This window comes from Dasypus novemcinctus, chromosome 11, assembly GCF_030445035.2.
Source record: "Dasypus novemcinctus isolate mDasNov1 chromosome 11, mDasNov1.1.hap2, whole genome shotgun sequence".
NCBI classification, from domain to species: Eukaryota; Metazoa; Chordata; class Mammalia; order Cingulata; family Dasypodidae; genus Dasypus; species Dasypus novemcinctus.
The window spans coordinates 109,793,166-109,819,451 of NC_080683.1; the positions used below are offsets into that span (position 1 = coordinate 109,793,166).

Sequence of the window (26,286 nt, forward strand, 5' to 3'; positions counted from 1 at the left end):
CAGAATAAACTAAGAAAGGAGATTAGAGGGAAGGAAACCAATCAGACTGCATGGATAGGATTTAATGACTCAGGAGACAGTGGGATAGAAAATGGCAGCTCTGCATATTTATAAATCCCTGGGTTCTTGCTCAAGCCTTTAGATTAATTAGAAGCACTGGTTTAGAAAAGTTTCCTTAAGTCTCCAGGTCTCAGTTTCCTTATTTAAAAAAAAAAAAAAAAAAATCGTTTCTTCCAACTCTACAATTTTATGATTCTAAGATTCTGGTATAATTGATCAGGGGAGAAGTCCAGACATTTTTTTGTTAAACTTGCCAGATGATTCTAATGTATAGCCAGGGTTGATAACTACTGTCTAGACAAAGGAGAAAAAAGACACAGAAAAGAGAGGTGTTAATTAAAAGAAGTACATATCTGAGCAGGCTAGAAGTGATGGAATAGGATTCCAGGACAACTGCTAGAAGGTTACTCATCCACAGTCTAGAAGGAGGCCACCTTTTCCACTGTGACCAGCAGGAAAAAGTAAAGGGTATATTGAGTTAAAAAGCAGAAGCTGCCAGAGGATCATCTCCATCTTCTCCACTCAAGATTTCGAATTCAACTAAATTTCTAAATTCACATAATCACTGGCACTTCAGAAATTTCTGTGCAATAAAAAGATTACCAATGTCAATCAGTATGTTCATTTATACCTGAACAAGCAAAGATTTTTAACAGTCCAAAATTAAAATTATTTCATTTACTGATTTTGACTCACTCCACAGCCATCTACTGAATGTTCACTATACACCAATCACTTAGAAGTCAAGAATAAGTAAAACAGGATTGCCACTCTGGAAAAATTTATACAATGGGAAAAACTGACCTTTTTGAGATTTTAAATACAACCTGAAAAGTGCCACTATTTCAGGCGACTTAGTGAACAGGTATTAACTCTACTTGTGGGAATTAGTAAAGACTTCACAGAAAAGCTAACACATGAGTTGTGTCTTGGATGCTAAAACTCATTTTCCAAGGGATCAAATAACTGGCACTAAAGCATATAAAAGCTTATCATTTAAAAGGAAACAGGGGAAGGAGATGTGGCTCAAGCCACTGGGCTTCTGCCTACCACATGGGAGATTCGTGGATTGGTTCCTAGTGCCTCCTAAAGAAGACAAGCTCGACGGGCAGGCATGGCAAGGTGACACTACAATATGATGCAATGAGAGACACAAGAAGAAAAACATAATGAGAGATGCAACAAAGCAGGGCACAGAGGTTTCCAGTGTCTCCTAAAGAAGACAAGAAGAACCACAAGCTAGTGCAAGAGGCAGGCACAGGGAGCTAACATGGCAAGATGATGCAACAAGAGGCCCAAGAGGAAAAACATAAAAAGAGACACAAAAAAGCAGGGAATAGAGATGGCTTAAGCCATTGGGCACCTCCCACCCACATTGGAGGTTCCGGGTTCAGTTTCCAGTGCCTCCTAGAGAAACAATGAAGACGAACAGACACTGCAAGTGCAGACAATGAGGGGATGGGGAGAGATAAATAAAATAAATCTTTACTTAAAAAAGAAACTGAAAAAAATCAGTTAACTATTATTATAATTTCCTTTTTTCAAAAATATCTTCATACTTAAGGGTTATATTCAAGAAAAAGAATCTTCACTAATTTTCAACAGACATTTCAGAGAACAGTAATGGCTTTATTTCTATGAAAGTATTTCTTATATAAAAACAAAACATGCATACATGCACACATTCACAAACAGAATATCCCTAACAATGTATGTTATACAGCTTACATATGTTCAGGAGTAGGAGGTATGTGGTAGATCTTTACATAGATAGTTTCTTTTAATTTCCAATTTATCTGATTCTGATTTACTTTTCCTTAAGCAGTCTTATCTATAATTCAAATCCTTTGTACAGTGATACAGGAAATAAGTAACTCTCTAAATATATAAATTGATATTTCTTATACAATGGACATCGAGACTCTATGGTCAAAGAGTTGTCTTATATGGGACTATCTGTTACAAATTTAATTGCACTAATTCATAATTCATTAATATGAATAGGAAAGAAACAATAAATCTAATTCTGCCAGTTGCTGTCACCATCTGGAATATTCACAGAATGAACTTTATTTACCAGATATGACAGTGTTCACAGTCTCCACAGCAAAAGCAATTTCACATTTTTAAGAGGGCTAGCTCTTAAATTGTCGTCTTATAGTTATGAAAATGATCTTATGAAGTTATTTTACTAGCCAACCATGCCTAACACTGAAAAGGGATACTTCAAACTAAAATACAGTATAATCTTTTATTTACTCCAAAATATAAAGCCTTAGTGAATAATGCAGAATTCCATAATAAGCCTTTCTAAGAGAAAAATGGTTTCTCAAAGCACAGTATTTTGTTTTTATTAGTATGGCATGCAGCTGTATTATTTGTAATTTTGCCCAACATTCAGTAAATGTTCTAAGTATTTTAAGGTGGCAATTCATATCTAATACTTAACAAATGTGTCACTATAGTGACTATCAGGCTTAAGGATAAAACTGACCCATATTTATTCTAAAAAAGAAAACCTACTAAACTAAAAAGAACTATTGCTTATAGGAAGACCATTATCCACATTAAACTCTACAATGGGAGAAGAAAAACCAATGTACAAAACTAACATGTTTTTTAAAATGTCAATGACTTCCCAAAGGTTTGGAAACATGACATAAGTATTATGATGTTATTCCATTACAAAACAGTTCTTCACAAATTCAGTTATTCATTTAAACTCTACATGAAAACCTTATCTGTTTACTCAAATCAGAGGAAATAAAGCTGTCTGCAGGAAACAAGGCTGCAGCTTATTGATCCAGCAATACAGGGCTGACCTTCTCCCCGTGGAATGTTTAGCCAGGTTATGTTGGAATAAAAGGCAAAGGTTAGGATGCAAGCCCCTTCTCGTTTCCTCTGAGGATGGACTTTATAACTGTGAAACATTATGCTGGAACCCCTGCATTTTCAAACTTACAGTCCATGGCCCAGGAAGCTATCAGAATAGGAAGAAAGTAATAAAGATGCTGTTTAAGACAAAATCCAACAACAGATAAACTCTTGAAATAGTTTGCTCCAATAAGAACAAAAGAGTAAAACAAATGTATAGGTGGGAAAAGATCACAGACCATTAAATGAAAAGAGGCCTTAGAATTCACTAACTTGACCCTGTTTTTGTGTAGGTTGATGAATTAGGGCCTTCGTATAAAGGTTTTACTGGTCTCCAGTACTTTTCTATAATGCAGCTGATTTTTATGCTTGACTAGCAGAAATTCGACCCTACGCTCCAAAGAAAATTTTATTGCCTTTAAATAAACATAGTCCTTGCTTGTAAAGTCTAATAGGGTCATGTCAAAAGGACATGAGAGCCAACTTGAAACGGGACTCCCTCTGGCCAAAGTTTGGATAATTTGAACATCAAAAGGAATGACTATAATTGACTGAAATACACTGAACATGTAAAAATCCATAAATGAATAATTATATTAAAAACAGGAATGAAAAACAAAAAAACTTAAGGTAACCATTATAACAAATGGCTAATTCTAAAATTTGGTAGAGGGAAAAATTAAGTATTTATTCTGCATTTAAAATAAGAAATTTTATTTTCATGGTAACCAAATAGTCCACAACAATGACTGAAAGCTATTTTGCACAGAAAATTTCAAGCAAATTGAAGGAATTTTAAAAATTAATGTAAATAGAATTTTAAATGGAATTTTTAAATACCATTTTCACCATTCTGCCACCACCAAGACAAGTGATTTAGGAAAAGATCATTAATGGATACTAACATTATTAGGTAAAAAACTGATAAAGAACTAGATATTTTTGTGGTGGTGAAGTCTCACTCGTAAATTATATGCCAATCTCAAAAGGAAAAACAAAATTTTATAATTGGAGATCTGTCACAAATTTAACCAATCTGAGCTGCACTAATGAGATAACTATATTATGTGGCTTCTGACATAATGCAATATGAAGTATACACACTGACTATTAAGGTACACTTGCCAAAAATAATTATTCTGAATCAAGTCTTTAAATCTAAATTCTAGTTTACAGAAAATACAAAATAGACACATTAAATATCATCACAGGAAAACAATTAGACAAACCCAGAAGCAAAGATTCTACAAGATACTGACTGCATCTTGAATCTCTTCAACAGAGCATGGTCATGAAAAGGGAAGGAGGAAGACCAGAGACTTCACTGACACAACCATAACCAAAAGCATTACTTGCTCCTTGGCAGGATCCTGCTTTGATAAACAAGTTATAAAAGACATCATGGAGATGATAGGGGAAAACTTAATATAAACTGGAAATTAGGTAATATTAGAGAATTATTGCCAGTTGTTATATAAAACAATAGTGCTTTGGTTATGTAGGAAAATGTCCATTTTTTTACAAATATGCAATAAAGAATATAAGGGTGAGATCTCATCAGGTCCATAATTTACTTAAAATTACTTCAGGAAAAAAAATGAAAAAGGTTAACAACTGTTAAACCTAGATAAGGGACCCCTTGTGAAATAATGTTTCTAAGCAATGATCACTAATGGCTTCTAAAAAGCTTTAGGCAGAAGCTTGAGAGCAAACTTTATAATAGATAAATTAATCTGGCTGACAATACCTGAGCTTCACTGATAAATCTTCATTCCAAAGAGCCAACCACACTCTGGGTCTCTTGATGAGAGCAATAATAAGCACCAACACTTATGAAGGATTCTTTCCCTTCTCCTACCGCCCACCCCCCCCCCCCCAAAAAAAAAATCAACCCTGAATCTGATTAAGGCTCAGATCTACCTAACAGTTTACAAGAAACTGAGAAGACAGAAAAATATGTTAAATACAATCAGAGGAATGCAATCAACAAAATCCAGAATGTGAGAAATTCAACAGGACAAACAGCATGGTTTCTTCAACAAATAAATTAAAACATCACAAGAAGGAAGAAACTAATATCAGATTTAAAAGACACATCAAGCAAGTGTAATGTGTGGACTTTATGTGGATCCTAACTTGAATTAACCAACTGCAAAAACGTTTATGAAACAACTAGGGAAACACGAACATTCAGTAGACATTTGATATATATTTTTTTAAGATTTTTTATTTCTCTCCTTCCCTCCCCATCCTCCGTTGTCTGCTCTCTCTGTCCATTCACTGTGTGTTCTTCTGTGTATGCCTGTATTCTTCTCAGCAGCACCAGGAATCTGTGTCTCTTTTTGTTGCGTTATCTTGCTGCGTCAGGTCTCTGTGGTGTGTGGCACCACTCCTGGGCAGGCTGCACTTTTTTCACATTGGGCGGCTCTCCTTACGGGGCGCACTCCTTGCATGTGGGGCTCCCCTACGCGGCACAGTAGTCCTTGCCCATATCAGCACTGCGTGTGGGCCAGCTCATCATACGGGTCAGGAGGCCCTGGGTTTGAACCCTGGACCTCCCATGTGATAGGTGGACGCTCTATCCCTTGAGCCAAATCCACTTCCCAACATTTGATATTAAAGAAATAATAAATGTTTTAGATGTGTCAATGTGTTGTGGTTTTGTTTCTTTAAAAAAAATCTCACCCAGTACTAACATATAAAGAATATTCATCAATGTAGTGATATAATGTCTGGGATTTGCTTTAAAACAATTCAGCATGGAACAAGAAGGGGGAATAAAGTTTTACAGAGCACATAAATGAAACAAAATAAAAAATGTGTTGATAATTAGCTGGAAGGCACATGGTCATTATTCTACTGCTTTTGTTTCCATACAAATTATTTTTTTTTAATACTATTAAGAAGACAGGGAAAACCTAATCACAGAATCTTCCTTCACCTACTACCTAACAAAATGAACACCAACCAAAATATAATTAAAAAAACAGCAAAAGCCCCACCAGTATTGACAAAAGAAACATAAAAAGATATTAAGGCCCATTTCATAAGCCTAACAACAAATGAAAACAAGAAAATTCTGGGGAATAGCAGTACAGCCCCATCCCCATCTCTTAAAAAGCATACTAAATAAACATTAGGGGAGAAAACTAGGGGGTGGGAATATAGATGTTCATTATACATGCATTCTATTTGTACATTTGAAATTTTTCATAATAAAAAAATTTTAAGTACAAATATTCTACAAAGTATCACTGCAGAACACATTTATTTGATTTCCCACATATATGTTACTTTCTCACTTGCTGTCTTCCCTCTTTTATCCTACACTTCCAACTGCTGAAGAAGGGGGTCACTAACAATATGCTTACTAGGCTGGGAAATTTCACTAGCAAAACTGAAATGTTTCTATTATTGTACTATAAAAATCAAGACTGATTTTACCATAAACCATTCCACTTTAGCTGAAAGCCTGGCTTGTGGTCTGCAGTAATTACAAAGGCAGCTGCTTCTCCCTTTCTTTTACGAAAATGAAGTTGGACTAGAAATTCTTGTGTAATTTGTATTTGGATGTGGTGCTTACAAAGGACTATTATCTACCCAAATTTCTAAGTGATTCCATATGTTTTTATGGGAAATGTGACTTAGGATACCAGAAAATGAAGAACTAAGAAATCCAATCATCTTTTCAATTAGCTCTGATATATATCTTTTAAGGAAAAAAAAAAAAAAAGAACCAATAAAGTACTCATGGGAGAAAAAAACTGAACCTGTAGCTGATTAAAAAATTTTTTAAAAACCATCTTGATTGAACTACCAACATTCAGAAAAGAGAGGGACTGAGGAACATGACAAACACCACCACAGGGATGAAATCAGCAAAAGACAAACTGTAGTAACTGCTAAAAGACATTCCAATTTCTTCAAAATAATTAACTGAAAGGAAAAATAAGAGAATTTAAGAGATCCCTAATGGTGATGTATAGACCTAATGTGGATCTTGAGTCCAGCAAAAAACTGATAGGAAAAAAAAAGACAACTAGAAATTTGAACTGAGTGAATATGTCATGATATTAATGATTCACTATTAATTTTTTTAGGTGGAATAGTGATGCTGTGGGTTGTTTTAAGAGTCTTATCTTTTAGAGACATATACTACAATATTTACAAATGGAAAGATGAGATGCCTGGGATTTTGTGAAGTGAATAAACATATAGAGAAAACACAGCTGGGAATGAGCTGATAACTGTTAGAGCTGGGTATGGGAATATGTTGGGGGAGAGGTACAGACTCATACTATTCAGCTTATTTTTTCATATATTTGAAATTTTTTGTAAAAAATGAAATAAAGTTAATGTATAAAAATATTTTTCAATTTTAAAATTAATGTCTAAAAAGAACAATGAAATGTTCTCATGATTAGAAATATTTTTAAATAATGGCAAACTCAGATTAATCCTTTCCCATCTTTAACTTTAACCCACTTAATCTCAAGAGGTCACAAAATGGGACTCATAAAATCTTAGACTTGAGGGAAACGGACTTTGGCCCAGTGGTTAGGGCATCCGTCTACCACATGGGAGGTCCGCAGTTCAAACCCTGGGCCTCCTTGACCCGTGTGGAGCTGGCCCATGAGCAGTGCTGATGCGCGCAAGGAGTGCCCTGCCAGGAGTGTCCCCCACGTAGGGGAGCCCCACACGCAAGGAGTTCACCCCATAAGGAGAGCCGCCCAGTGCGAAAGAAAGTGCAGCCTGCCCAGGAATGGCGCCGCCCACACTTCCCGCGCTGCTGACGACAACAGAAGCAGACAAAGAAACAAGACACAGCAAAAAGACACAGAAAACAGACAACCGGGGGAGGGGAGGGGAATTAAATAAAAATAAAATGTTAAAAAAAAAAAAAAATCTTAGACTTGGAAGACTAATTGGCAGTCATAAAGTCCCACCCATCTCCAACCCAGTGATTTCCTCCCACCTTCCAAAAGGCCTATCAGCCCCTGACCCAGATGCTTCAAACCCTGGAAAACTCCCTCCCACCCAAGACAGGCCCATTCTCTTCCCTCCTGATCCAAGCGTCAAAAAGATATTCTCTTGGGAAGCAGATCTGGCTCAACAGATAGAGCATCCACCTACCACATGGGAGGTCCAGGGTTCAAACCCAGGGCCTCCTGACCCGTGTGATGAGCTGGCCCACATGCAGTACTGATACACGCAAGAAGTGCTGTGCCACGCAGGGGTGTCCCCCACGTAGGGGAGCCCCACGCACTAGGAGTGCGCCCCGTAAGGAGAGCCACCCAGCGCGAAAAAAGTGCAGCCCACCCAGGAATGGTGCGGCACACACAGAGAGCTGACGCAGCAAGATGATGCAACAAAAAGAGACACAGATTCCCAGTGCCACTGGCAAGAATACAACTGGACACAGAAGAACACACAGCGAATGGACACAGAGAGCAGGAAACTGGGTGGGGGGGAAGGCAGGGAAGGGGAGAGAGAGAAATTAAATAAATAAATATATATATCTTTTAAAAAAGACTCTCTTACCAAATAGGAGACATCCATTCTCCAATACTCAAAAACACCATTTCAAACACAGGTCACAGATCTATGGTGGACTTTGAAATCAAGTTAGCAGATTGTTGAATGGCATTTTTTTTTTTATTAAATAGAAAAGAGCATCTCAGAGCACTACGCACGTAGCAAATCTAAGAAGTAATTTGTGCAACTTTGTTATTCACATATGCACACATATATACACGTATACTCACATAATGAGTAAAGGGTTCAAGATGTAAAACACATTTTTTACAGTGAGCCTTGTCAAAAGTTAGAAAGTCACTGCTCAGAAGACAGCTCTCAGGAAGTTGCTTAGCCCCTTCAGTTCTTTCAATAAAGAACTGTGTGCTAGAGCTGTACCTCAGGTCAATATCGCAGTTACCCTTCCATGGACAGTTTCCATTGTGAAAGCTTCCAGTCACTTAACAAAGACATATTTAGGGCATACTATAACTCCTTAAAATGTTGTGTGTAAAAATGAACAAAATATTCCTTTTCAACACAGAATAATTGCTTATAGCCCACCTTCCACAGAAGTTATTTCATATAATCATTTAAAAACTTCCTTTGAGATACTGGTAGAGATCCTTCAAAGGTATACAAGGATTCAGGGCTCAAGGGAAAGAAGCAGCCTTGATAGAGATTTCAATTATCAGATTATTATAACAGACGAAGTCTTAGGTGAAACAAAATTAGGGTTAAGCATCAACGGCTAGGGAAGCAGATTTGGCTCAACTGAATAGAGAGTTCGCCTACCACATGGGAGGTCCAGGGTTCAAATCCAGGGCCTCCTGATCCATGTGGTAAGATGGCCACATGCAGTGCTGATGCCCCCAAGGAGTGCCCTGTCACACAGGGGTGTCCCCCACGTAGGGGAGCTCGACGTGCAAGGAGTGCAAACCGCAAGTAGAGCTGCTCCATGAGAAAAAAGCGCAGCCTGCCCAGGACTGGCACCGCACACACAGAAAGCTGACGCAGCAAGATAACACAACAAAAAAAGAGGCAGATGCCAGGTGCTGCTGACAAGAATGCAAGCAGACACAGAAGAACACAGAGAAAATGGACAGAGAGCAGACAATGGGGGAAGGGGAGAGAGAGAAATAAAAAATAAATCTTTAAAAAACAACAACAATCAATGGCTAAATACAGAAGCCTGGTGTGTTAATTTGAGACTTACATAACCCAAAAAACCACGTATTAAATCCTGTCCATTCCTGCGGGTGTGGACCTATTGTGAGTGGGACCTTTTGATTAGGTTATTTCAGTAAGGCTTGCCCCAGAGTGGGTCTTAATCCTCTTATTGGTGGGTCTTAATACTCTTATTGAAGTCCTTTATAATAGGATTAATTCAGATGAAAAAAGAGAAAGCCGCTGAAGCAAAGAAATCTAGAAGAGAAAGAAGAGACCAGCAGACACCACCACAGACCTTGCCATGTAACAGAGGTCTTCAGGAAGAAAGCATGCTTGATTGGGACATTTTCATGACCTCAGAACTGTAAGACTGTAAATTAATAAATCCCCACTGTAAAGTCAACCTACTTCTGGTAAACTGCATTCTGGCAGCCTAGCAGACTGAAACACCTGACAAATGGGAAAATCTGTAGGGATACTGATGGTCAAACAAAAAGAAGTCTGCAAACACAGAAGGAGAGGCAGAACAAAGAGCTTTAACATGTCAAGAGATCCTTTCAAAGACAATATGGTTAATCAACAATGTCAAAAATAATACAAGGGAAATATGTACAAAAGATTTCACAACAGGGTCATCAATCACCCAGACAAGAGCAATCTGAATGGCATGGTGAAACCAGAAGCCAAAGTGCCTTGGACTGAAGGATAAAAAAGCATCCATGACTTTTCAATGAAGCTTGGCTTTGAAAAGACGACCAAGATCACGTGGTCTGTTTTAGATGCTATGCCATCATAATCTCGATTTCTAATGAACTTTTTCAAGGAGCTTATAATCATGTGGACTTAACTTGTATTTCTACCAATTTCATCTCGGTTATTTTAACCCATTTTGTAGCTAACAAGATAATTTGTATATGGCCTATTAGGTTTCCCTACAAACTTCTGTGAAATCTGATTAGCAGTCCCTGTCATCATAAAAATCACTGGCAAAGGAATGAATAGATGACCAATTTGGGTAGACAAACATTACCAAAGACCTCCCCCCACTTAAAAGTTTTTTCCAAAGTTGCTATAAAGATACCATGGAAATTCTTTACCAAATGTTTTGTCAAAATCATGTCTGTTTTTCCTATATGGAAAGGCATTTTAAATCACTTTCTCCACAAAACAGGGGCATCATCTTCCGTGAATTAAGACATTTTAGGGTATCTGATTCTCTTAAGAGAAAAGAGACACAAGAAACAATATTACCTGCCCAATGTCATGTTTAGTAATTAGGTGACTTAGACTGGAATTTGGGGCAGTTCTTCTTCACCACCAGGTCCTCTCTCATTAGCTTCAGTTAACAATTTTCTTTCTATCCTCTCCTTCTTTCCAAAAAAGGGGGAAAAAATTATCAAGTACCTGGTTTGTTAAAATTCCACTCAATATAGATTCAGGACAAACTCATAACAAAAGTCTCTACCTCACAGGACTGAAAAGGATGGCCAACACTCCAGGAATACACCTGGCACTAAGGTCTTTACCTGAAAACAAAATTTTTGACCACTCAATGTACTTTGAACTACTAGCTTCAACAACTCCTTTGTGACTTGTCAACATTCCAAATGGACTCAACATTCCATTTAAAAAAAACAGTAGGGAAGGAAAGCAGCCATTAGCAGTTACTACCTTTCTATTTGCTTCTACCCCCCAACCCCCACCCTGCTTCCCCTTTATAATTAAAGCCAAGAAAAGGACACGAGTAGATTCTCCGTTTTCAAGTTTCTGGATGGAAATTACCCTCCAAACATCAAATTATAGCCAAACACAATAGTGTGGTACTGGTTTTTAATTGAAAATAGTTACCTCTGGAGAGGGGAATGCCAGATGAAACAGGGATTCAAGAGGGACTTTATATATTCTTACAACTACAGGCTCTAGAACCAGATAGCCTGGGTTCAAATCCTGACTCTACCATTAATAGGCTGAGTGACCCTGAACAAGTGACTTAACTTTGCCAGACCTCAGTTTTTTCATCAGGCAAACAAAGGATAGCAGTACCTACTGTGTGGAATTAGTGTGATGATTAAAGGAGTAAGTATATGTAAAACCACTTATAGAAACAGGATGTGGTACACTTAGATATTCAAGAAATAGTTAATATATTTTCTCATTCAATATTTAACATCTTTACAAAGAAAATATACTAAGCAATTCTATTTTAATTAAAAATACAAATTAAAACATAAACTATCTCCAAAGTAAAAATAACTGTTGATTAGGACATGCACTTCAACTCTTAAGTGTGCGAGCTTTATCTGTAATGCCAACGCTTTAATTACTTAATTATTTCTAAACTAGTATCTGGCCAATGTACTCTCCCTCTACACTGCCAGAAAGAACCATACACATGGCAAGTTGCTTTGATTTTAAAACTATAGTGCCATTACAATTCTGTCAGTAATAAAAATAAAAAATGTTTCACTTGGTTTAACTCCAACATATAGCCATTAAACTATGCTATGCAAAAAAAAACGAAAAAAATCTAAATTAAATATTAAAATCTACTATAAACACAGTCAAGAGTCTTGGGAAAAAAATTTACAGATCAACATGACCTCAAGAATATCACAGCATTTTATGATCAATTGTTTGAAGAAATTGTTAAGGGTTTTGTTGTTGTTTTCTTGTTCTGTCAGCACTGGCTAAAGTATTCCCTATCTATATCCACTAATGCTGCATTTTAGGGAAATTTTCAATGGTCAAAACAATACTCAGTTATTTATTCCAAAACCATGACAACTGAGTATGTCATTAATGAACTAATTTCTATAATTCTACAAAAACAGTAATCAACATGAACTTTACTTTGAAGACCAAGATGTACATGCCAAAAAAAAAAAAAAAATGAGAAGGGTCTCATTTATTTTACAAATTAAATTATACAGTATTTGGAATTTGCCTCAAAATAATCTGGATGGGGGAAGGTGTCAGGGAGTGAAAGAGAAATACAGATGAAACAAGACTGGCCACGTGCTGATTAACTGTTGAAGCTAGGTGCAGGACCATAGAGTTCACAATACTATTCTTTCTATATTTAAAATTTTCAATAATAAAAAATTTAAGGAAAACATTTTTTCCCAACAATGGTATATTCTCTCTTCCAAAAAACCACTTCAACAGATAATCAAATAAGGTAAAAATATGGCTTTAAAAATCTAATAAATTAAAGTCCTTCACTGTTATTATGTATATCTCTCACCCAGCAAGTAACACATAGACCATATATTTGCAGAATGTTCTAGAATCACCTTCGAGTCTATTTATGCTGGCAGCACTGAGGATGAAAGTGAACTGGTCTCATTTAGGAGAAAAGTCAAAGCCACATCTGCACTACATATGCAGCCCACATCTAAGGCTCTTCACTGCAAAGCTGCAAAAGTTAAGAATATCTTCACGTACTTTTATTTTCCCGTTTGCGGGTGGGGAAAGATTGGAGAAGGCTGAATGTATTCACATTCCCATATGTGCATAATTTAAAACAGACTATCTTGGCATTGAAGAAATTAAGGCCCAGGCTTTACTGATGTTGATTTTAATGGCCAAGATCCAAAAATAGTTCTGGTTACAAGCTCATGGATAAACTCAACTCCTTTGTCAGTGGGCAGGCCCAACTCATTACTTGGCACTCTAATCTTTCCCATAACCAATTTTTATCTACTTTGTTAAAAAAGAAAAGTCTTTCCTTTTCTCATTAAGAGAAGGGGATTAATGAAAAATGTTCAAAGAAGATGTTCACTTAGCAGCCTTTCTAGGACTCTAGAAGCATAGTCCACTGGGGAAAAGTAAAAGATGATCATCATAAAAACAGGCTTCAAAAATGAAGGCTGAATATGAACCATTGTCTAGCATATGAACACTGCCACATTTGCTTTTCAAATACTTGTGAAAGCATTTGGCATCATTTTCCAATAATCCCATGGGACTTCTACTTCCTTATTTTTTCAACAGTTTTTCAAAATGTTGACATATTTATTGACCTATTTTTGGAAGATCTAGCTCTGTCTACCTTCAGGGCTCAAGATACAAATATATAAAAACTAAAGGACAGCCCTTTAGCTACAAAACTTGGCAGCCTTCCTAGGTTCTCCAAGAAAACCTCAACTGGCAACTCCATTAACAGCAAAAGAGCACAGTGTGGAGGGAACAGCTCTGGACACAAGGAGATCTTCTTGGCTGTGCTTGAAGCTCCATCACTACAATTGCTGAATGCCTTTGGTTAAGTTTAACCTCTTCCTGACCCGCTTTTCTTACCTGAAGGACCTACGGGGAAGAATTGTTTTAACAATCAAATAAGAAAATGTCCCAAGAATTCATTTTGGAAAGAACATTCAAAAAAATAAAATAAAATACAAATAAAAACAGTACTAAAAAAAAAAAAAAGCACTTAGAAATCTATGCCACAGCCAGTATATATGCAGTTTTAAATTGCTATTTAGAAGGAATATATAAAAGCACCTTTACTGAAAAAGTTGTATTTTGAACTTAGCCAGAATTCCCGAAACTTTATTCACGTACCTATTATGTGTTTAATTTTATCTTTAAATCGAGTCTCTTAAAAATTCCTATTTTAGCTTTAAGTTGGTTGCTGACAATAAGAAATTCAGAGGGTTTACTTAAATACCTTTATTTCAGTCTTCCCTGGAATAACTGGAGACATTTGGCAGCACTGGGCCTGAGCTCCCTCCATTGCCGACAACAGCTAGAACTTTGTAGCTCCTGCCCTTTTTTGTACAGGTCTTCCTCTTCTCTACTTCGCTGCAGTGCCTTTTTTCCTTGTTTTATCTCTAGGCCATTTCATGCATTTGCATTCTATATCTGGCTCCTTTAGACTACTGATTTTATACCTCTTTACTATATATCAATTGAAAGAGGCAAAAGGACCTAATCTGTATGTCTTTAAAGTGAGTGTTCTTGGCAAGGGGGCTTTTCCACAGTCTGGCCAGCCTTTCCAATTGTGAAGACTGACCTGTGGATCACTGTCAGAGTTGTTGTTCATGGAAGTCATTAATCAGTGCCCAGCACACAGTAGGCCCTTTGTAATATGTGGATGGAATGTGCATTCCTATACTTCATGACCCATTCCTATACTTCATGCATGACCCACTGCTCATAAACATATTGCCAGGTTCTCTGAAGCAGAGTATTAAATCCCAGCAGGGCATAGATGTACCCTTTTTGTATGTTATTTGGCTTTTTTAAGGTTGTTTTTCTGTTTTGTTTGGTTTTTAAAGTTCCATCATTTAACATTTTAGTGTGCACCTCTAAAGCATAAGTACTATTTTGTAAACATAATTGCGGTATCATCACATACACACCAGTTCCTTAATATCATCAAATATCCGGTTGTCAGCATTCAAATTTCCAACTGTCTCAAGTATCGATTTTTTAAAAAGCTCATTTGGTTCAAGATACAGCTAAGATCCATACATTACAATACATCGATATCTTTTAAGGCTATTAAATTATAGTTCCAATCTATTTTTTTCCTGAATTTGGTTGGTTGTTATACATGGTTTCCCACCGAATGAATTATGCTGATTTCAACTCTGTAGTGTCATTTAACCTGTTCCTCCTCTTCTATATTTCCCAGAAATTGACAACTGGATCTAAATACTTGATCCAGTTCACTTTTCCTTTATAAAATTTTTGTAAGATTACTCATAGGGGTAGGCTTCTTGCCAACTTTGCCTACTGACTTCTAGCGGTCTCCTAGCAGCTGCTTTGTCCTCTGCCTGATCTTTCCTTGACAAGTACACTTTATGCTAGAAGGTTGGCTTTGCTCAGGTTCCATTTATAAGTGGTCAAGCAAGGCCAGAAGCATAGATAACAGATGAGCATGTAAGAGAGGATGGCAGCTAACTGTTGTGGAGCACCAACTATAAGCCAGGTATTGTATTGGTGTTTTAAATATGTTGATGCCCCTAATGCTTTTCACACCACCACCCTAGAGCAGCTGATATGCAGCTCATTTTACAGATGACAAACTGAGGCTAAAAAAAATGAGTAATTTGCTCAAGGGCACCCAGTTTGGTTCTAAAATCCATTTTCTTCTACAAAGGCCAGCCAGTTACTGCTTTTAATTGATACTATTAGAACTTGACTTTTTTGGAAAGTTGTTGGCATCTACAGTATTTAACTTTAATACAAGGCAGGTTTTCTTTCCTGGCTGGTGTTCTGTCTCCAAATTTCTTTTTTAAGGATGCAGCTCTGAAGCAGACCTAAGTACATTTTCAGTTGGATGATTCTTGAGTCATGCTGGAATACGGAGGACCCACGGAGGATCTTGTTTTTCATGTGAGCCTTATGTTTCCAGTCTGATTTTTCAACATAAAAATAAACGAGAGTATAAAACAATAAAAATCTAGTTTGATTTTTTCACCTTACGTAAATGATACATGTTGCCTTTCTAACTCAGGAGGTGGAGTTTCCTTTATCATTTCTTTGTGCCTCTTCTATACACAGACCCATACTTCCCTCCCCCCAGTCTCTCAACACATGTGAGCAACAGCTGACCCTTGTAAAGTGCTTTAATTGCCTTTCCTTTCTTTCACAACTTTTAGTTTCACCCTAAAAACTATTAAATGTCTGCTAGTAGGGCCAGTCAAAGTAATCTGTTTCCTTTTTAATCGTTTTTTCCTTGAAGATATCCTTCCTGGGCTCTCCATTTTCTCTTTTGGGCTGTATCCTCGTTTCCTGGGCTCCATGTTCCTATTTTGGTTTAACTCTTACTTCGATGAACACCTCCTCCAATAGTGTCCAAGAAAGCAAAAATGGAAGGTCAATATCTTGAGACCTTGCATGTCTTAAAATGTCTTTTTTCGGGAAACGGACTTGGCCCAGTGGTTAGGGCGTCCGTCTACCACATGGGAGGTCCGCGGTTCAAACCCCGGGCCTCCTTGACCCGTGTGGAGCTGGCCCATGCGCAGTGCTGATGCGCGCAAGGAGTGCCCTGCCATGCAGAGGTGTCCCCCGCGTAGGAGAGCCCCACGCGCAAGGAGTGCGCCCGTAAGGAGAGCCGCCTAGCGCGAAAGAAAGTGCAGCCTGCCAGGAATGGCGCCGCCCACACTTCCCGTGCTGCTGACGACAACAGAAGTGGACAAAGAAACAAGACGCAGCAAATAGACACAGAGAACAACAGAAGCTGACAAAGAAACAAGACGCAGCAAATAGACACAGAGAACAGACAACCGGGGGAGGGGGGAAATTACAAAAAAAAGTCTTTTTTCCACTCTCATTTTGGTTGCTATTATAGATTGTCTGCGTAAAATATTCTAAGTGATAATTTTCCCTCAGAATTTTGAAGTCATTGCTCTATTAATAGCATCTCAGCATTGCTGTTGAGAAGTCTGATGCCATTATGATTTCTGCTTCTGTATGTGTGGATCATTGGCTCTCTTAAGAAATTTTCAGGATTTTCTCTTTGAACTTGCTGTTTTGCAGCTTCATGATACCGTACCTAGGTATGGGTCTGTTTTCATTTATCTTGGACTTGTGGGCCCTTTCAACTTGGAAATTCTTAACTTTCAGAAATTTTCCTCTATTTTTGTTAATTTCTCCCTCTGTGTTCTTCTCTCTTCTTTCTGGAACTCCCATAATTTGGTTGTGGAATTTCCTAGATTGATCCTCTAATTTTGTTACTTTCTTCTCTTTGATACCAAGTTTGTCTTTTTTATTGTTTTTTGGGAAATTTCTTAAATATTTTCTTCAAAACCCTCCTCTGAGGTTTTTTACGTTTTTGTTTTTCTTGTCTTCAGAGCTCCTCCTTGGTTACTTTATTTTTCCTTTTTGAAAACCTGTCTCTTTTTTTCATGTAAATAGAATCTCCAGCCCTGCCCTTCTTGGTGTCTCTTTGCAATTGCATTACCCCTGCCTGGAATGTTCTCTTCTGTATGTGCCTAGCTTAATCCCTTAACTCCTTCAGGTATTTGCCTTCCCTGATCCTTTATTTAAGACTGCAATCCCACTCCCAGCCCTACCACCCCAACAAGTCTTAAACCCTTCCATGTCCTTGAATTGTTATCATCTGATACACTACCTATTTTACTTTTTGTTTATTGACTCTCACCACACTGGAATATAAGCCGCTTGGAAGCACATATTTTTGTCTGTGTTGTTTACTCTGGAATCCTGGTGCCTAAAACAGTGCCTGGCAGAGAGTAGGCACTCTGTAGATTTCTGTTGACCGAGCACTTGAATCTCCCTATTTACTGTAGAGCACCTCACCTCTGCCCTTTGCAGGGGTGGGGGGCATGGATCTCTTTTCAGAACCTTTCTTCAATTTCTGTAGAGAGTAAACTTCCTGTCTTGTGGCTACAAAGGTCTGGAGATCTCTTTAAGTTTGCGTGTGTGTGCCAGGAGGGGCAGTTAAATGTTCTTTTACTTACTTTCCACCAGTCCTCTGTTTTCAGCTGTATCTCATCCCAGCGCTCAGAGGTACCTAGAATCTCCAATTAATAAGGCTTTCCGAGCTTCTCCAATGTGTCTGGTAGGCCCCACCAGGACAGGAATTCAGGTTTCAGCTTTCTCTGCTCTGCTAAGTCAGTTACTTTGTACATCTGCTTTCCATCTTTTAGGCATATCTCATCTGCTGCCTGTCCCCTCCGTTATTCGATTTTCTGGGTTTGTACCCTTTTCTTATTTCCATTTTAGGTGGTTTTGGGAGAAAGCAGAAATTAACTCACGTTCAATACCCCATATTTAGTGTTTTAAATTGTTAGTCAGCATCTGTGGGTAGAAAGGAGTGGATGACTGACATGTCATCAGAAAAGAAGGTGTTTCCAAATAAAATTTAAAAATTTAAAAAAATAAAAAGAAGGTGCTTCCTAGGAAGAATTCAGTAAATGTGCTATATATTTTTTTCTGTGAGAGTTCAAGGATTAGTTCAGTACAAACTCGTATAAATCTTAAAAAATATACTCAAACTGGACTTGAAAATATACAATAAAAACGCAAGCGAAATAATGAAAATGCTCTAATAATGACTGAAGTGATGAATGGACAACTATGTGATTATAGCATGTATCACTGATTGTACACTTTGGATGAATTGTATGTTTATAAATTTTAAAAAACACAATAAAAACAAATCTGTCAAATGTGTACCAGAAATAACAATCTTATCTAGAGTTTACAGAATATCTTGGTCTATTTGATTGGCATATATAAATTTGAATATTTCTTGAAGGTTGATAGAGGAACCTTAAACTGATGTGGTTCTGTTAATTAATAAGGATGAGAAATTTCATTACTAGAGCATAAATAAGGAGATTTACACTACCGTGAAGGCACAAATATTAGAGATTTTTGCATATGGATTTTGGGGAAAGTGAAACAAAAAGGAATGAGTAAGGTGAAGTGAAGGCCAGTAGTGGCTATGAGGGATGAGGGAGATCTAAAGGTTAATGAAAACATGGGATCAGTGTTGGTTATGGTGCTCAAAGTGTTTCTGAGATTTATAAATTTAAATTCTCTATTTATTAATGGTGTAGGTGTTTCAGGCAATAGATATGGACAGTATTTCCCCAAAGTGTGGTGATATGTTAAATGATTTAAGCTATTTTAATACTTGAGTATATATGTCAATGTTTATCAGAAAAATACATTAATGCCTCAAAACTGTGATTCCCGGGTTCAACCCAGGTACCTCCTAAAAATAAACAAACAAACAAATAAATAAATCAACTCTCATTGGGAAGCAGATGTAGCTCTATAGTTGAGCGCCTGCTTCCCATGTACAAGGTCCTGGGTTCAATCCCCAGTACCTCCTAAAAAAAAAAAAACAGGAAAATATGTCTGCAGGTCTATTTCACAAGCAAAAAGAGGTATGTTAGATTTATAAAGGTCACATTTTAATGCCACAATGCAGAAGATTAAACATTATCAATAAAAATTATACTCACTAATAGCCTTCCTTCAGCAAGTTTACTCAAGTTATGGAGAGGAAGCTGTAATATAGCATATGCTAACAAATTTTACACTGAGACTCTGTTAAAAAAAAAAAAAAAAAGCCAGAAATGTGGTCAAAAAAAGACTACATTCTCCTTGTGTTATCGAAACTGGATCCAAAGAGCTTTTCCATATTTATGCTCTTTTGTGTACTACCAAAAAGGGTGGATAGAATTCAAGATGAAGTTTTCTAAAAGTTCAAAAATTCTAAAGATAACTGTTATGAAACTGTTAAAAAGCGGTTTTAACTTATGATCAGAATTGGAAAATACAGCTTCATATTAAAGACTGTACTTCCATACAGATAGTTTTTCCTAACCATTGCAAAAAAATTTGCTTACCACAAGCAACCCACTATGTCTTCTTAACCTAACAATTTTCACAGATGCCAGGCACCATGTGGAGCATTTTATAAGTGTAAGCTCATTCAATCCTCACATAATTCAATGAGGTAGGTATGATTACTAACTCCATATTAAAGGTAAGAAAACTGAGGCTGTGAGAAATAATTTGCCCAATGTCACAGTAGCCTAAGTGGCAGTCTAACCAGCACCAAAAAATAGACTTGTTATTCAACCTTTCTAATCAATAGAAAGGTTTGAGGAAACAAAAGCACATTCATTAAATTCACTAGTAAGAGTACAAGCAGCCGAGATTATATTAATTTAACCTTGACAACTAGGCAGAAGGGATCAACCAAAAGCCTTCAACTGAATGGAATTAGGTACAATTAGGGAGAAGGAAAAAATTAATGATGGAACTGCTATAGAGTAACATTAAAAAAAAAAAAAAAAGACTGCCTCTCAAAACTTTGATTTTCTAACCTGAAGAATAAGAACTGAACTAGATCAACAGTTCAATATTTTCTGTTTCCTAAAACCCTTCCAAAAGCTGCTCCCAAACATCTCACACACACCAACCCTTTACAGTCTCAGGAAGGTCATGGACCCGAGGCCCATTCTGGGCAACATTCCCGACAACTCCACCTCCAACCCAGGTTAAAAGTCTGAACAACTGATCCCCAAGCTCCCTTCTGGCTCTCAAGGTGGATGAATCCAAGGTGAAAAACAGGTAGCATATTTGGACAAAAAGGGAAACAACCTAAGAATTACAGCAAATTACATTTCAATTTAACACCCTGGAAGCTACTGACATACGTACACATATCAGTAAACACAGGAAACTCTGGAAAATAAGATTAAACTCAGCACTGTTGTTATCATGGTATAGGGTCCAGTGCGTAAGCTCACCAGGGAGTCTGGAAACCTGAATTCAGGTGTGGAAAAGATGCTTAAAGGTTTGCTAATCAGAGCTATGTGAAGTTTTAAAAGCCACAATTATTCTGGAAGGTAACATAAATGTTTAAGTATTTGAAAATTCATTCACAAAGGCCAATAGTGAGTCCATAAAAAAAGCAAATCAAGAGGAAACTGGCTTTTTGATTAGAGCAAGAAGGCTTTAGTCTGGACAGCAAATTCCCTACCTGCCATCCCGACATAGGCAATAAGGTCGTACAGATAAATGTACAGCAACACGCCCACTTTGGAACCCTTTCCAGGCCCAGTGGTTGTTAACTTAAGAACCAAAACCACCCTCAGGACGTCAGATATGACTACGTACTTAAAATTTCAGCTTGGCTACCTAAAACAAAACCTTACTTATGATACCTCTCAGTTTAAATAAAAAGAGAAATCGTATTCCTCAATCTATTCCAAGTTACCATAAAAATTACTTGGGAGACAATCTATATATACTTGACTTTTCTAACACCAATGTGCTAAAGTGAAAAAAGTACCAAAATGAGAAATCTGTGAAGTGAAAACATTTCCATTTTAGCGGCAAGTAACTGTGAATGTGAAATTTCAATCTTTAAAATAAAATCCAGAAGCAGAAAGAATGTATACATGTTATTTGGGGCCTATTCCTATACTAAGAGGTAAGAGTTGTCACTACAATGAGAAAATTCAGAAAACCACTGAAACTGTCATTTACTATCCCTAACAATAGGTATGTAAGGGAAATAATGTATAGATTATCTACCCTGCTAGACATGAAAAACAAGCATTAAAAAACCCACACAGATACCAAGTCAAGCACAAAACAAGGGGGGATAAGAGCCATCCATGGGTAATAAAAGCTAATTCCCTATACTTTACCTGAGAAACTACCAGTTTCTACAAAGTCAACTCCAACTTTCAAAGACTCTTCACTAAAAGGGCCTCCAATATATTACATCAAGATACAATCAATTAATCAAATATTTATAAAGTACAATATAGAGTTCTTCAAACAGCAAATATACATATATATTCCCTCTCACACAATCTTATTGAAAAAGCTAAAATATTATAACTATCAGTAATTTCCAGCTGATATTAGAGATTTCTTTCTTTCCTTTTTGCCCTACCTGTAATTTCTAAATAAATACAGTATTAATAGCTAACTTGGTGATACTAGGCATGGACTCCATTTTAGATGAGTCTGGGGCATTGCCCAGGCAGAGAGGAATGATAGAAATCTTATGAATATCAAGTTGCCACTTTGTACCAAAACATGGCATTCCCAAAGGATGCTCTGTCTGGAATCTGTGGAGGAATCACATACAGATCTTCTGTTAACTCAGGCCTTCCAAAGAGGCTGGAAATGTTTGTGTGTCGGAGGGAAAGAAGGACCGGATGGTGCTGACTCCTAAAGGTCCAGGCCTGAGATTCCAGGAATCTATAAAAGGGTGGTAAATGAGGGTTTGGCTAGTACTGGCTGACAATGAAGGCCAGCATAAACATTTACTTGAGGCTTTTAAATCTGTAAGGATATCCAGTGGTTGGGTACAGCAATTCTAAATCTGTAAAAAGCAAGGCCACTGGAAACATCTAAATAATGGTGGGGTGAGGGAGGTAGGTACATCCTTTGTTTTCACAAAGTAAACAACATGGACTTTAGAAATGCAAAATGTGACTGTGGGCAGTGCTGATCACTAGAAACTATTTTGTTTCCTTATAAAAATATTTGCCATTCACACTTTTCCAAGAAGTCCATACCAGTTTTTAAACAGATGACTTCAATTCAAAAAGCAAAGAAAATGGCCATTTTCCTGTGGAAACAGAAACAAAGTCAAACCTTCAAAAATATTTAGCATTCTGATATATAAAAATACAAACCCTACATATTTTTTGCCTACATAAAATGGCAAAAGATGTAACCTCTGTAGCTCTCTAGCCACAGTAATGTGAGAAAGGTGATTCAGAGCAAAACCTGATGTTAAACCTAACTATTCAACATGACTAATTACAGAGTAATTTTACCAATAAATATTTTGGTTAAGGACTGCTTTGTCATCTTTGCAAGCATTTTTAGTTGAAAGCAAGTAGTTGGATAGTACACATGGCCACAGTTCTGATTTTTAAAAATCTATTTTTAAGTTCTGGTGACTTTTGACTTCAGAACTGGTAATTTGGAAAGGGTAAACCACAAGAACGTTATGTTAAGGAGCAAAGGACCCAAAAGACTCACCAACAAGGATCACAAACCTCCAAGTGCTCACAAGTCTGAATGGGCCCAGAGTCACTAACACCTGAGGAACACGTAGGTACACAAGCAAAACTTAACTAAAACTACCTTTTGTAGTATAGGAAGAGCTATCTGAATTTCCTCGTTTTAGAGTTGAAGAGTTATTTTTTGGCGTGCCTCCCTTCAGATTCCTCCCCTAAATCTGCAAATGTGTTTCTTTCTACTTGAAATAAATTTCCAATTTTAAAATACATACCCAGTTGCTCCAATATCCCATAGTATTTAGGTTTTTTACACAAATAAGAATAATTTTAGCTTTAAGTGATTTTTAAAATATCGCTTTTAATCTTTTTAAGCAATCCCCCATCCAATTTCAAGTTCAAATTTGCCATTGATTGGTTGCTCAACTCACCACATTTTCTCTCCAAGGTTTTGCCCATTCTATCTATGATAGTAATCAAAAGATTACTATCAAAAGATTAAAAAACTGTTGTGCATAGGTCTTTCTTAAAAAGAGGGATTTTTAAAAGGAAAGAAACCTTCCCCTCCCCTGACTCTACATGAGCAGCCTCTTGTCTCAGCCACCCTTCTGCACACAAGACCACTACTGACTTCAGTGGGAATTCTGCCCAAAAAGTGAGGGAGACAGGATAGGGATTAAATTAGCCCTAAATCCACGTCATTGTTCCAAGCCATTAGTTCTCCAATAACCTCCAGCTGAGGTTTGAAGGTGTTTCTCAAATTGAATTAAAGGAATGATCAGTGTTGCTCTGACAGGTGCCTCAGCCTCCTTTAAAAGTTGTGTCAAACTCGCAGCCTGATGGATGTACCCAGTTGGCCCTTATCACAATTCAAGATTGCATTGCCATGCAGCCCCATCAGCGGCTGCAAGGGCAATCCGGAGAGCTCACACACAGCCAAGGAGCCTGCAGAAGGGAACTGAATAGGATTAAGCGCTGCTTCCCAGAAAAAAAAATCTGTTTTTAAAGCCTGAGAATTCTAAACTCCCCTCTCCCCGACAGCCAAGAAATGGACTCAGTTTCCCTCAAGTGCGAAACCCAAGGGAAAACGACAGGTCATCGACTAAAATGTGAATTCTCAGTACAGTATATTAAGTAGATAGGGAATAAGACAAGATTCTGGTGGGAGAATTCTAGTGAGACTCCCGGGGAGGGGAGGGGGGCAATAAACAGGGATTGAGGAAAATGGGTGAAGGAAAAACAGTGAAAGTCATTATTAATTTTTTTCTTTTAACAGTCACATGCAGAACAAGACACCCGGCACACATATGCCCATATCAGGATCAAGAAGCTCACGAAACTGAAGAAAAGATGTGACTCGAAAATAAAGACATCCAGAGCTCCTCTAGGTTCCACCTCCCCACCCACCCACCCCGGGAGCGCCTGGGGGGACGCGGAATTGCAGTGAAAGGCGTCCTCTGTCAGTCCCGAAAAATCACAGACTCGGGGCGGAAGCTCCTCAAACCACGCCGGAAAAACCTGACCGCAGGGAAGTCAGGGATCTTGCGAAGCCCGTGCCCTCACGACCCTCGGCGGCCACCCGGCTGCTGCTGCGGCCGGCGTCCCCGACGGGCACGCGGCCCGTGGACGCCCACGCGCAGTGCGGAAGCAACGAAGCCCACCCAACCCGCTCCGGGAGGCTCACCTGAACACGCTCTCCACACTCGGACCCTCCCGGGCGGCCCGGGGAGACGCGCGGGAATCGCCCTGAAGCGATCGGCGCTGAGGCCAGGCGTCCCCGTCCGCCCCGCCCGCGCTCACGCCGACCGGACGCGCCCCCGCCTGCGCCCCCGCCTGCGCCCCCGCCTGCGCCTCGCAGTCCCCGCGCCGCCCCCGCGAGAAAGGGCTCGGCCTGGAGCAGCGGGACCCTGACCGGGGCGGGAGTCGCGTCGGGAAGGGGTAAAAGAGCGGGAGGGCGACAGCCGCAGAAAACCCCGGCCCCGCCGCCCAGCCCCCCGGCGCGACCTTCCCTCCGCCGCTTCCTGCCCGGGCTCAGCCTCCCGCGGCACCCCGAGGAAAAGCCGGGGCGCCCTGCGGGTCGGCGCGCTCGGCACGGCGCCCCACCCGGCCACTCCGCGGCCCCGCGCGCCTCCTTACCCCTCGCCGCGCCTCAGGAGCTCCCTCGCCGCTCGCCGCGCGCCGCGGGAACCCGTCCCGCTTCAGCCCCGCCGCCCGGCCGCGCGCCCGCGTCCGCCCTCCGCTCGGTTTCAAATTGAAATTCCCTGGCTGCGACCGTCAGAGACCTCCGCGCGCCGGCCCCGCCCCTCGCGGCGGAAGCCCCGCCCGCGCCTCCGCCGGACGCGCCCCCGGCGCGGAAAGCCCCGCGGGCCACGCCACGCCCCCGCGCCCTGCCACGCCCCCGGCACCACGCCCCCTTCCCGCGGGCCTCGCCCGGAGCTGTCGCCTGGTCGCGCGCGGCTGTCGACTGGTCCCACGCTGGCAGGCCGCGCCTGCCTCCCAGAGTTTCCCTTGGAAATGAGTGCCCGTGCCCTGCGGGCAAGATGCTCTTACCTGCGAATCCTGGCCTTGAGTGTCCTCTCAACTTTCAAAAGTTATTTCTGCCAGATGAATTCGTTGATTAAACCTTTATTGAGCGCCTATCGGGTGCAGTCCTGGGGCTAGGCCCGGGAGACGCAGACAGAAGGAAATCTGGGACCCCTCCGCTTTCAGTGAAGAAGTGCTTTTACCGAGAGGCGTTGAAAAGGAACCATTTGTCCTTCCTGCGGAAGGTTCCAGAGGGATGGGAAGGATTGGCGAAGCCCCGTGGAGGAGGGGCCTCTCCGCTGAACCCAAAGGATCAGTGGGATTTCTCCAGGCAGAGAGGCCTGGGAGGTTTAGGAGAGAGGGGGAGCTGAAGTCCGGCTGCTGAACCTAGGATGGAGCCCGGTGTAAAAAGCCACAGATAACGTGCGCGGGCGTGCACGCGCGCGCCCACACACACACACACATACATACTAGCCTTTCGGTTCTTTTCTCTCGTATTCTACTTATTTCCTCTTTTCTTAAAGTCTGCGTGTCAAACGGGATGTCCAGCTCACTGCTTTCTGCATCTGCCCACACCTAGACCTCTTGAACTTTGCCCTGTCCCCCCTCTACTGACTGAGGTCTTTACCTCAGCCAAAGCAAAATCTCCTTTTCTTTCCTAAACATA

General features: G+C 39.4%; 1 protein-coding gene across 24 annotated transcripts in view; it reads right to left on the reverse strand.

The window, feature by feature from the left end:
* Window positions 1–26,025, reverse strand: part of EPB41L2 (erythrocyte membrane protein band 4.1 like 2) — a 226,386-nt gene extending 200,361 nt beyond the window's left edge. For 13 of the 24 annotated variants that reach the window (XM_058307463.2, XM_058307452.1, XM_058307457.2 and 10 more), the window contains exon 1: window positions 25,233–25,428. The gene's annotated coding sequence lies outside the window, so the exon portion shown is untranslated. Of the gene's footprint in view, window positions 1–24,780; window positions 24,908–25,232; window positions 25,429–25,646 lie in introns of those variants that run through there. The other 11 variants (XM_058307460.2, XM_058307456.2, XM_058307443.1 and 8 more) reach the window with 5 other exon arrangements.
* Between the last annotated feature and the right edge of the window lie 261 nt (window positions 26,026–26,286).